The sequence below is a fragment of the Periplaneta americana genome, chromosome 12 (genome assembly GCF_040183065.1).
Source record: "Periplaneta americana isolate PAMFEO1 chromosome 12, P.americana_PAMFEO1_priV1, whole genome shotgun sequence".
Lineage (NCBI taxonomy): Eukaryota > Metazoa > Arthropoda > Insecta > Blattodea > Blattidae > Periplaneta > Periplaneta americana.
The window spans coordinates 52,906,560-52,919,793 of record NC_091128.1 but is presented as its reverse complement, the minus strand read 5'-3'; positions in this window follow the sequence as shown (position 1 = coordinate 52,919,793).

Here is a 13,234-nt window from a genome sequence, read left to right as displayed (position 1 = left end):
AGTTTTCCTTCCTCTTGAAAAATTATTTTTGTGCTATTACATATAGGTATCCTACAAGCAAAACTCAGCTGGGACTCCTCGCGACACGCATGCTATACCCCTCTTATCCCCTGCAGTAGGCGTGAGAGCATGCTTGGAACGGGAGCACACGTCATCTGCGCGAGACAGTCACGTCCGCTGGTTTTCCTTGTCGGATGCCTATAGGAGGTTTCATAAAAACAACGACGACATACTCTATGACGTTGTTGCACAGCTCTTCGTAATACAATGCCTAACAATAAGAAGTCATCCAAGTTAGCAGTTTGAGTTGTTGAATGCATGTGCTTTTCTGTGGAATTCTCCGTCTGTGTAAGTACATTAAATTAGTTAAGAGGTATAGCTTTTGAGTGGTGGTATCAGTACCTCGGACGCTCTTGGCAACGCTGAGGCATACATTGGTCTGTCACGGTTTCCCATTTTCTCTTCATATTACTTGCTACGCGCATCGACATGAAAGCATAGAGAATTAAATGGAATGGAGTTTCGGGAGGACCACTACGACCCAGCACTGCCACCTTTCAAAATCTATTGCTGGGGCATAAAAATGTTCTGGAAATATGTCCGAGTTTAGAGACCATTGTGTTCAAAGTCACTTCAGCAATAGCAATAGTTGCTGCTTGTCCATAAGCTTCAGCAAACAAAGGACAGATCTGATATGGACAGACCGTTCTTTCAGGATTGCACTTGTATTGCTGTGTAACCTCCTCATCATAGTACGTTTTGAGTGGTCCATAAAATGAACATTAAGGGTGCTATGCCTGCTAAACCTGCTAAACTAAATCCGGCTATCGACTGGTTACTTCTACAGGATTCATATCTTATCATATCGCTAATATCGGTTTATGAATACGATGAACGTTAGTTCGCTGACCATCCATCGGAAGCCGGCGCTAAGAATGTCTATGAATATGGCCCATAATTACTGAAGCCGCTGTATGCATGCCATTAAAACAATTAAATAAGAAAATAGACATTTAAGAACAAACGAAGTGCAAAAATAAGGCAAAATGTCCATCAGTTTAAAGTGACTGCTGTGTAATGTTAACTGAACATAGGATACATCATTTTATCCCACAGTGCCATCGGTGATTCATTCAAAAATGCTGTGAACACTCCGTGGTCTAGTGAAGCTTTACTCCTCCTTATACGAGGAGCGTCCATAAAGTAACTTTCCCAACTCATTGTTGAAGATGAACGTTCCTATTCCAGCTCCTGCCGAGTGTGAAGTGCGGTCAGTGATAAAGTTTTTGAATGCACAGGACATAGCGCCCATTGAAATTGATCGTCAGCTGTGCCAGGTCTATGGGCAAGCAGATGGTGCGTTACTGCTGTAGACAGTTTCCAGGAGGACGCCAAAATGTGCATGACGAGGAGCGCAGTGGGAAGCCAACCATCATCACAGACGACCTTGTGAAGCAACGCAGCATCTGCTTGCTCATGACGTTAGGCCCATAGACTTGGCACAGCTGAAGATTAATTTCAATCGGCGCTATGCCCTGTGCATTCAAAAACTTTAACAATGACCGCACTTGACACTCGGCGGGAGCTGGAATAGGAACGTTCATCTTCAACCAATGCAACGAAGCTACTGAGAGCACTCGGGAAGTTCCGCTAGGGCATGCGCCACGCCAGGACATTACTCTATCACGTACACGCAGTCACTTCGCGCAACATATGGTTTGCTAGCTGTGGGAGGAGTGGGAAAGTTACTTTATGAACTCGCCTCGTACAAAGTTAAGAGTGCAGTACAAGACCAATAATAATTTTACACGAAATGTTAACTTCTAACAATGCAATCGAATAAATATTCGCGGAAGGAATAAAACAATTGAGTGCTTACCTTTTAGTTTTCGGCTCTTGGCAGTAATAAGAAAGCCGACTGATTGATACCATTAATGTAGAAACAGGGTTGGCAATCCACCTTTCTAAATAGTATAGTACAAGTGGCATTGTCATATTCGGCTGATTTCCATTATATCATGTTGATTTATAATTTCCTATTTTGAACATCGGTATCCACTGCTCACAGATGTGCGGAGACTTGAAATGCTATCACCTGTTCTACGCTAAATTTGAATACGCGAATCCAGACTACGGAAGAGAGTTTAAGTTGTGATGAAATTTCTCTTACCTTTTAATTTGCTTAGTATTCGCTTCATGCCTGACAAGACTGCTCTCCTGACTTGAAACGCCTTCCAGAGAGCTGAGTGTAGAGTACTTGCCATTTGATACCGCCTCCTTAAGACATATTATTTTCTTTGAGGACCCTTCAGATTCTTTGCAACTTCCTGACACTAGTTCGCCTGAAAAACCTTTCAAAGAACTACTTGAGTGTAATATCGACGGAAAGTAACTTTTTTCTGTATTGTTGAGGAATACTATTGGAGCTGATTTTATGTGCAAATTAGGTGTCACTTTCTCTCCATCTGACAGTATCTGAAGGCTCGGTTGAATCCTGTCGTTATTTCCATTGATATTTCTGTTAGAATTTGCCGTATTACTTAACACACCATTGTGGCTTACTAAACTCTCTTCATTTTCTTTCGAAATAGTCGAATGATTGTTTGAGATCATTGGTTCGAGCCGAGGAGATATTTTCTTAGTCGACACAGATTCTTTTGAAGTGGATGAAATGTTTTCAACGGTGGCTGAATTATTGCATTTTTCATCATTAGCATATTCCTCTGAGATTATTTTTAAATTGCGATGGATCGAAACGCTATCTCCTCTCTCCAATGTTTTGTCACATCTTGTGTGCTTTTGGACACCACTAGTGCAAACATCTTCAATTCGTAATGCCACAGATTTGGCAGATACACTTCCAAGCTTTGAAGAAGATCCTTTTTCGCTATTATGCGCTAATTGTTTGTGCTTTTGACTATTTCTTGCAAATTCACATACCGGTGTAGATTTAGCTTCATCTTGTCGTGAAAGTGCTGCTTTTCTGTGACTTTCTTGAATTGTAGCAGTTGTTAAATCTTTCGCTGTTCCTGGAAAATAACAATATTAGGCTAATGATAATAATGATGGGGCAGTAAGTGGATTTATAAGATATTAATAATATTTATCATCATTATTATTATTATTATTATTATTATTATTATGAGGCTACTGTTATTATTATTATTATTATTATTATTATTATTATTATTATTATTATTATTATTATTATTATTATTATTATTATTAATGTGTTAACACACGAATCTATTCACATACAATAATAACTGTGTCGAGGATTGCGCAGTTATAGCTCTGGTTCATCACTTAATTCGTTCACACAAATACATAGAACTTGCCAGAATTAATTTTCATGGTTTAGCTGCAATTTAAAACCCACTCTAAAGGACCCCATACACGCAAAGACTTAACTGTCTCCTCGTGTATGGGCTAAAAGTATCAAGACAATTCTCCAGACTTCTACAACTGCTTGCAATTTTCCGACTGTAGCACTCTCCAAATTAAGCAGCAGAAAAAGTGAACATAGAAACAAACTATACTGCCACAGTCTAGTATATACAGTCACGAAGCTCAATACGTAGTAAATATGCATCCATAGATAGTTGCTAACAACTAGGATCGCTAATATCGCCTCATTACAGACAATGCGAAATAGTACCGGCACAGTTTTTTGTTCCTAGCACCCTCACAACTCACGTTTCGTGATTGTATATACTAGACTGTGATACTGCGAGCATCTGGTCGAGATTTCATAGTTACGTTTTATAGTTCTCTGTAGAGAAATGGCGGCAAGCTATGAAAGTGATGTCACAGTTGATGTGAAATAATGAACGAACTACTTTGGTGCCAATAAAAACGGTCTACACAAAACGGAAGTAGTTTCGTAGCATAAATAATTATGTTCAAAACTTGGATTCATAATCTATTTTTGGAGGTGATACTTACCGATTGGGGATTTTGGCTTGACTTTTCGAGGGCCGGACTTGATAAGGATCCTTGCACTTAGGCTACACTGACGTTGACCTATTCTATCTATCTACAGGGGAGAACATGAATTGGGACTGTCCTCGTATATAGACCGCTTGTGTGGGCGCATTGTATTACCCGGGATGGAATGATGTGCATCCCCTAAGGCAGCCGTGGCGAAAATGTGACTCGCGAGCACACTGTGGCTCGCAATGATAACCATGCATTTCTCTTGCTTCCTACCTCCCCAACCCCCACCCTCTCACTCACTGGAGTCAAACTCCGTTCCATTTGTATTTTTCTCTGACCTGCGAGTGGCGTATTGTTGTATCGTCGCAATGTCTCTCTCGAAACCATGTACCTCTACAAAAACGAAAGTTTCAAGTAGGATGGGATGACGCATTTTTTTGGTGCCAATATGATGAGACCATTAAAATGTATGATTTGTTCACAAGTATTATTAGGAAAACGGTTGTACAACATAAAACTGCATTATACTACATGTTATTATTGTCTCTGTAGAGTGTCCCGAATTGATGTATACACATTTTGAAACACTATTTCTCAGCAACGAGATAAGACAGAAATACGATTTTTGCGGTTTCGTATTCCTTAAGCTCGTACATATTCCAAATGGCCCCCTTCCGCAACAGTACACTCCCAACAACGGCACACAACAGAGCTTATGCTCAATGTGTCTACCCTTGCTGATACGGCAGACATACATCTAGCCGATAATCCATTTCATCCCATACGCGTGTCAGCATATTACGATCGGACAGTGTCATAGACGCAGTGATACGGTCGCGAAGTTCCTGAAGGTTAGCGGAGAGTGGGCGTACAAAAACAATGGCCTTCAGGAATCCCCATAAGAAAAAAAATCGCAAGATGTTAAATGCGGTGATCTTGGTGGCCACCGCACTAAGGCGTCGTCTTCTTGTCCACAGCGTCCTATCCAACGTTGTGATAAATTTGTTTTGAGATAACCTCGTACGTCATTGAGGAAATGAACCGGACAACTGTCCAACTGTCTTGTTGAAAAATGTAATTATCACAGGCTTTTTCCTAACAAAACTAATTCACTACTACTCCTCCTAGCGGCAAACCACGGCAACTATGCAATACAGGCATTTTCCTAACAAAACTTGGAGAGTTTCTCGTTCTGTCGTTATAAGAATTACAATTATCTGTTGCTTAGTTTATTTGTGGTTCATTTATAAAATATTTCACACACATGTGAAAGAAGGTGTATATAGATAGAACCGTAAAATGAGGTGAATAGGAACGAATTTTTGCTATTCTTTGTTTTCTTGTATCAAAGAGTAAATATAATAAGAGTGTGCTGTATATGTGTTTAATCCTAACGTGTGAACAAATAAACACTCTTATTATTATTATTATTTACTCTTTGACACAAATAAATAAAAGGTATTAAAAATTCATTCCTATTTACACTATTTTACGATATGTATTTACATACATACATACATACATACATACATACATACATACATACATACATACATACATACATACATACATACAGATTGACAAATCGAACTGAAACCCTGACCGAGTTACTATGTGAGCGCTGGCTGTCTTGGGGAGGAGCAAGTGAGAAAGCACGGGGGGAAGGGAGAGAGCACTATGCACTCACAGTTTGTCAAACCTGCTAGCAAAAGCATTAAAAGGTTGACTAGTTGCCTGCAATGCTAGCATAATGGAACCTTCCTAGCCGACAGTCGAGGCAAAAATGAAGAATCCGTTATTGTGGTAATACTGGAGAGTGGTTCTTCTATTGGTCGCGATGCCCACACACACAACCAATCCTGACGTATGGACCACCGGTGTGGGAGGAAGCCCTACGACAGTCCAGACGGAGCGAGAGATTATGACACACCCCTAGAACCAGTAAATTGGAACCATCCTGCACAAGATAAGTCTATCATAGGAACTCAGGACAACACAAACTACGCAATAGAAATCTACACAGATGGGAGCAAGACAGAAGACAAAGTAGGAGCAGCTGCAGCAATATTCCAAAAAGAGGAACTCATCTGCCAGTTGAAGTACAGATTACATGCAAGATGCTCTAACAATCAGGCCGAGCAAGTTGCGATCTGGAAAGCACTACAGGAACTGCAGAGAATGGAGAAGATACCGGATGAAGAGCGAGTGGCAGCTGTGTATACTGACAGCAACATCACAATATCCTTGCTGAAGAGAAACACAAAGCACAACACACTAATAGCTCACATTCATAATACTCTTTCTGCACTACAACAGAGAAACTGGACAATCCATTTTGGCTGGGTTAAGGCCCATGCTGGCTTGTATGGAAACGAACTCGCTGACAGACTGGCAAAAGCAGCATCCACGGAAGGTGAAGTAATATACAAGAAAATCCCAAAATCGACAATCAAATCAGAAATATCACGATTAGGACTTCAGAAATGGCAATAATGTTGGAATAATACCACAAAAGGAGCGCTGAGCAAAGCATTTTTCCCTTCCGTCATGGACAGATTAAAAACAAAACTCCCGGTAACGCCGGAATTCACTGCCATTGTGACAGGTCATGGGAAAACCAATTCATATTTACACCGCTTTCATCTCAAAGATGATCCAGCCTGCACATGCCACAGAGGACAACAAACGGTGAACCACCTAATCTACGAATGTCCCAACATGACAAATCAAAGAACCATCCTCATAAAAGAGATATCACAAAATGGAGGAACCTGGCCAGTCACTAATCAGCAATTAACATCCAGGCACCTACGAGCATTTCGGAAATATATTCGTTCCATGAACTTCTAGAACAAACCATCACACCATCACTAAATAACTCAGCACATAATAACTCTCCAAAAAACAGAACAATAAAATAATAAGTATTCCAAAAACAATTGTATTCTATAAATAGCGTCACAAACGTATGTAATTATTATATGATCCAAATTGTAAATATCAAATTGTACATTTTGTCATAAAATTTCATTTGAGATCATTTTGTAAATATATATACTCAATTAACTTGTAGATAGACAATACTGGAATCAATTATAAAATAACAATAAGATAAACAAACTGTAAATATAGAATATAAGAAAACAGATGGTTAAGCAGATATAAAATTCAGGTAGTCGGTCTTACAAACAAATATAATCTAAGGGTAAAAGAATAATAAAATTGTACATATGGCTCACTTAAGATATAATGTAGATATTTCAAGTTTTTTTTTTTTTTTAGGTAGACTATAAATGATAAAAATTGGCAAAGATAATATGTACTCATTTTCATATTATGGAAACATGTAAGATAATCATCAGGAATATTGTAATTTTAAATGTAAATAAACCAAGGCATATATATATATATATATATATATATATATATATATATATATATATATATATATATATATATATATAAATTTCAAGCTTATAAGTAGAGGATTAAAATTAGTTAAGGTGATGGGTAAATTCAACTCTCATATTATGAAAAAAGATAATTGTAGCATATTATTGTAATACCATGTGTAAATTGTTCAGTATAATGCATGTAATATTACTATGTAATGGGGCATGCAATTGCTGTTCTCAATAAAATAAAAATAAAACACACCCTCTCAGATATTTAGGTGGTGATTGCTGACTGAATGACAAGGAGCGAGGGAGAGAGAAGAAAGAAAGAGAGAGATTCCAGAAGTTGGCGTGTGTTACGGAGTTACACTTGAAGTTGTCGAACTATACACGCATACATACATACAAAATTAAATTTCATTAAAGATATTTGTGACTACTAGGTTTAGTCGGATATCTATATGTATCTATCTGTGTGTCTATCGGTCCGACCGCCTACCCGTCCGCCCACCTATCTATCTATCTATCTATCTATCTATCTATCTATCTATCTATCTATCTATCTATCTGTCTGTCTAATCCTTTATCTATCTGTCTGTCTGTCTAATCCTTTATCTATCTATCTATCTATCTATCTATCTATCTATCTATCTATCTATCTATCTATCTATCTATCTATCTATCTATCTATCTATCTGTCTGTCTGTCTAATCCTTTATCTATCTATCTGTCTGTCTGTCTAATCCTTTATCTATCTATCTGTCTGTCTGTCTAATCATCTATCTATCTATCTGTCTGTCTGTCTAATCCTTTATCTATCTATCTGTCTGTCTGTCTAATCATCTATCTATCTATCTATCTATCTATCTATCTATCTATCTATCTATCTATCTATCTATCTATCTATCTGTCTGTCTGTCTGTCTGTCTGTCTGTCTGTCTGTCTGTCTGTCTGTCTATCTATCTATCTAATCCTATATCTATCTATCTATCTATCTATCTATCTATCTATCTATCTATCTATCTATCTATCTATCTATCTATCTATCTATCTATCTATCTATCTATCTATCTATCTATCTATCTATCTATCTATCTATCTATCTAATCCTTTATCTATCTGTCTATCTATCTATCTATCTATCTATCTGTCTGTCTGTCTGTCTGTCTGTCTAATCCTTTATCTATCTATCTGTCTGTCTGTATAATCATCTATCTATCTGTCTGTCTGCCTAATCATCTATCTATCTATCTATCTATCTATCTATCTATCTATCTATCTATCTATCTATCTATCTATCTATCTATCTATCTATCTGTCTGTCTGTCTGTCTGTCTGTCTGTCTGTCTGTCTATCTAATCCTATATCTATCTATCTATCTATCTATCTATCTATCTATCTATCTATCTATCTATCTATCTATCTATCTATCTATCTATCTATCTATCTATCTATCTATCTATCTATCTATCTATCTATCTGTCTGTCTAATCCTTTATCTATCTATCTGTCTGTCTGTCTAATCCTTTATCTATCTGTCTGTCTGTCTAATCATCTATCTATCTATCTATCTGTCTGTCTGTCTGTCTGTCTGTCTGTCTGTCTATCTATCTATCTATCTATCTATCTATCTATCTATCTATCTATCTATCTATCTATCTATCTATCTATCTATCTGTCTATCTAATCCTCTATCTATCTATCTATCTATCTATATCTATCTATCTATCTATCTATCTATCTATCTATCTATCTATCTATCTATCTATCTATCTATCTATCTATCTATCTATCTATCTATCTGTCTGTCTGTCTGTCTGTCTGTCTGTCTGTCTAATCCTTTATCTGTCTATCTGTCTGTCTGTCTGTCTGTCGATCTGTCTATATGTCTACCTACCTACCACATACCTACCAACCTATCTGTGGGCTGGGAGGATCCAGCAATGCTCCTATTCAAAATTGTTTCGGATTTATATCTACTCACCCAGAACTTAGGAATGTTGAACATGGAGTTTCCTTGGGATCAGTTTATTTACCATTATTATTTTTAGTTCATATTTATATTAAGCAGTAGCGACCCGCGGTTACAATAGTTGGCAGTTCTGCATGAAATAATTTACTGCTATAGATATGTAAGTACATCGTAGTTTGGAGTTCTGCAGTAAAGTTAATATTTTACAAGGTTTTTAAGAATCAGAATGGCATTGGTATAAATCTCGAATTCTGTCGGATTAACACAATTTATGTTAAAGTAAAGCTTTTGAATTGCAAATGTTGAGTAAGAATATAATAATTATGAAAGGCATGCATTTCTTACCGTATCTTTTGAATATGAACTCCATTCGTCTATCGTTTTGTTGTGCGAAGTTCTCGTCTATGAAGTTGGAAATACTTGCAATCTAGCCACGTTCAATGAATAGCGTTCATTCTACTCTGGCACATGGCAATTCGCAGGAATGTCTTAAATCTCTCTAACGGCTGTGCTCGTGGGAGTTGTTTTGAGGATTTCCCACCACATAATTGTCTCGCTGAAGCTCTCCTTCAAATTATTTATTAAAAAGAAATCCAAAAGTGGTGTAGCACCCTGGATATTCCTAAAATCCGGTCTCATATACGCTATTGGCAGTTCCGTTTGCAAACATTTTTTCTAGGCCTGGATATTTATTTCCGGATAGTTGCGTTCGATGGTTTCGAAGGAAATTCTTTGGAATTAATTTTAAAATGGACTGATGAAAACAAGGAAGATGCTACCAAATAACTTGCGAATTTTAAACGAGTTTTTTTTTCCACTGATAGTAATTAGCGCCTACATCATATAAGTCATTTCTATTGCCCTAATACGACTGTCTACCGCATCACTTTTCCGTCTTCGTTTTGATTTAGAATTAGTTTACCTATCTTATTTACATTTTTCCCAACTTCGTCAATGCTAGCTATGGCTTGTTTTATAGTCTTGAGTCGGTGGCGTAGCCAGCGGGTGGACCCAGGGCCACCCAAAAAATATGCGAATTTTTGCGTTTTTTTAATGGAAAATACTCAACATTAAAACTAAACCGTGGATCCAGAGCAATAGTTATAGTCGATAGCATTAAGGTAAGAAGTAAAAAATGCGTTCATTTCTTCAAGAGCCAATTTAACTGTGGTGGGTTGGGCCTAAAAGATTGTCTGGTAGCGATAAAAAGAAGGAAGCCATGGAGGCTACTGAATTGTTACATCAGCTAGAAGAATTTAGTATGTTTAGACGATATTCTTGCTCTTGCAAATTCATTATCGGAAGCACCTCAGTCTCCAAAAATAGATATTAGTAAATGTTTATCCTTCATTAAGGAAATGATATAAAACTTTTCAAAAGCTCTGAAACGAAGAAAAAATAGATCTGTTGTTTAGCTATGAAAGGACTCCACTCCCATAAGCGCTGCAATATATACAGTTGGTGGAATTTTGCTTTTGTTTATGAAAGGCCCCCAAGTAACGCACAGAGGATGCTTCATAAATAAATGAGGTTTTCAACTTTGTTACCTGTGGTCTTCAAACACTGAAGTTGAAGTTATCCTTTAAAAATTATAGTAGAAGGTGTATGTTACATGTCTGTATACTTCTCTAAAAAGAGGTTGTGCATTTTGTTTAATATTTAGCTTTGAGTTCAATTGAAGGATTCAGAACCATAGTGGGCCAAGCGCCATTTACTAAAACCGTAGAAAACAAGAGTTAAAATGAAGTTATTACCATAATTCAATGGAAACATATAGCAAGTAATATAAAGTATACATATTAAAACTAAATGATATGTCAATCTGCATTAAACTATGGTATTCACTTAACTTTAACCCTTGCTTTCTCCGTTTTTAATAAATGGCGCTTGGCCCACTGTGGCTCTGAACCCTTCAATTAATGTTTTTACATTGAGAGATATTTGTGTTTATACAGTACATCTTCTCCTATGACCTATTCCTAGAGGCTCAATATAATGTTTTTTTTAATTGTTCATGTATCGAAGGTATTCGTCGTACATTTTCCGACAGCGAGCTAAGAGATGTCAGTTACGTTACCTTTGACATCTTCCTCGATGTAAGCATAATATTTATTCCTTTAGTTTCTGATGACTCAAGTCTAGCGCATGCTTCTTCAGAACTATGAGAGTTGTCGGTAAACCTCTTCACGTTCCCCCCACACTGTCTACACCACCTTGCGATGGCCACTAAAAACACCATATATCCAATTAAAGTTGTGCCTAGAATTTGTGGTTGTCAAATACTCTTACATAAGACTGAACCGCCCACACCTGTGGAGTAACGGTTAGAGCGTCTTGCCGCAAAACCAGGTGGCCCGGGTTCGATTCCCGGTTGGGGCAAGTTACCTGGTTGAGGTTTTTTCCAGGGTTTTTTTCTCAATATGAGCAAATGCTGGGTAACTATCGGTGCTGGACCCCGGACTCATTTCATCGGCATTATCACCTTCATCTCCTTCAGACGCTAAATAACCTAAGATGTTGATAAAGCGTCGTAAAATAACCTGACTGAACCGCTGTTTGAATTGTGAGGCAGCTCCATAATGTTAATCTATTATTTTGAATTGAAGGTGATTGTATAATCTATGCATATACTGCAAGCTTGTCATGAGATAAGTAATCCGACACTATGGTGTAATTTACTTTCTATAGCCACACTCTTTTTTTTTTCAATAGTCTGTTTAAAAATATCTTCCCGTCCTACTTTATCAGCTGCTTGTCTATGCGGATGACGTGAATATTTTAGGAGAAAATCCACAAACGATTAGGGAAAACATTGGAATTTTACTGGAAGCAAGTAAAGAGATAGGTTTGGAAGTAAATCCCGAAAAGACAAAGTATATGATTATGTCTCGTGACGAGAATATTGTACGAAATGGAAATATAAAAATTGGAAATTTAACTTTTGAAGAGGTGGAGAAGTTCAAATATCTTGGAGTAACAATAACAAATATAAATGATACTCGGGAGGAAATTAAACACAGAATAAATATGGGAAATGCCTATTATTATTCCGTTGAGAAGATTTTATCATTCAGTCTGCTGTCAAAAAATCTGAAAGTTAGAATTTATAAAACAGTCATATTACCGGTTGTTCTGTATGGTTGTGAAACTTGGACTCTCACTTTGAGAGGGGAACATAGGTTAAGGTGTTTGAAAATAAGGTGCTTAGGAAAATATTTGGGGCTAAGAGGGATGAAGTTACAGGAGAATGGAGAAAGTTACACAACACAGAACTGCACACATTGTATTCTTCACCTGACATAATTAGGAACATTAAATCCAGACGTTTGAGGTGGGCAGGGCTTGTAGCACGTATGGGCGGATCCAGAAATGCATATAAAGTGTTAGTTGGGAGGCCGGAGGGAAAATGACCTTTAGGGAGGCCGAGACGTAGATGGGAAGATAATATTAAAATGGATTTGAGGGAGGTGGGAAATGATGATAGAGAATGGATTAATCTTGCTCAGGATAGGGACCGAAGGCGGACTTATGTGAGGGCGGCAATGAACCTCCGGGTTCCTTAAAAGCCAGTAAGTAAGTAAGCCACACTACAGTCGTGCAAATTGAAATTTGATCCTGACACCAATGCGCACTTTGTACCTCATCTTGGCATTGGACTGTGAAGTTTTCCGCGAAATCTACCTGTATTACCACGTTTTCACCATTAGCACAACTACGAATTTTCCTTAAATTTAACGACTGTCGTTTTGTCACAAACCAGTGAATGATGACCTTGGCCAGCAACGTTTTCAATATATCCATGATCTCACTTAAGATACCTTTACTGCTTTACTGTTTCTCACCTTTAAATACCTAGCAATTCTTCGGAATTAACATTATGTATCGACACGAGGTTAGCTATACTTATACTAAATATGTTCAATGTTTCCGT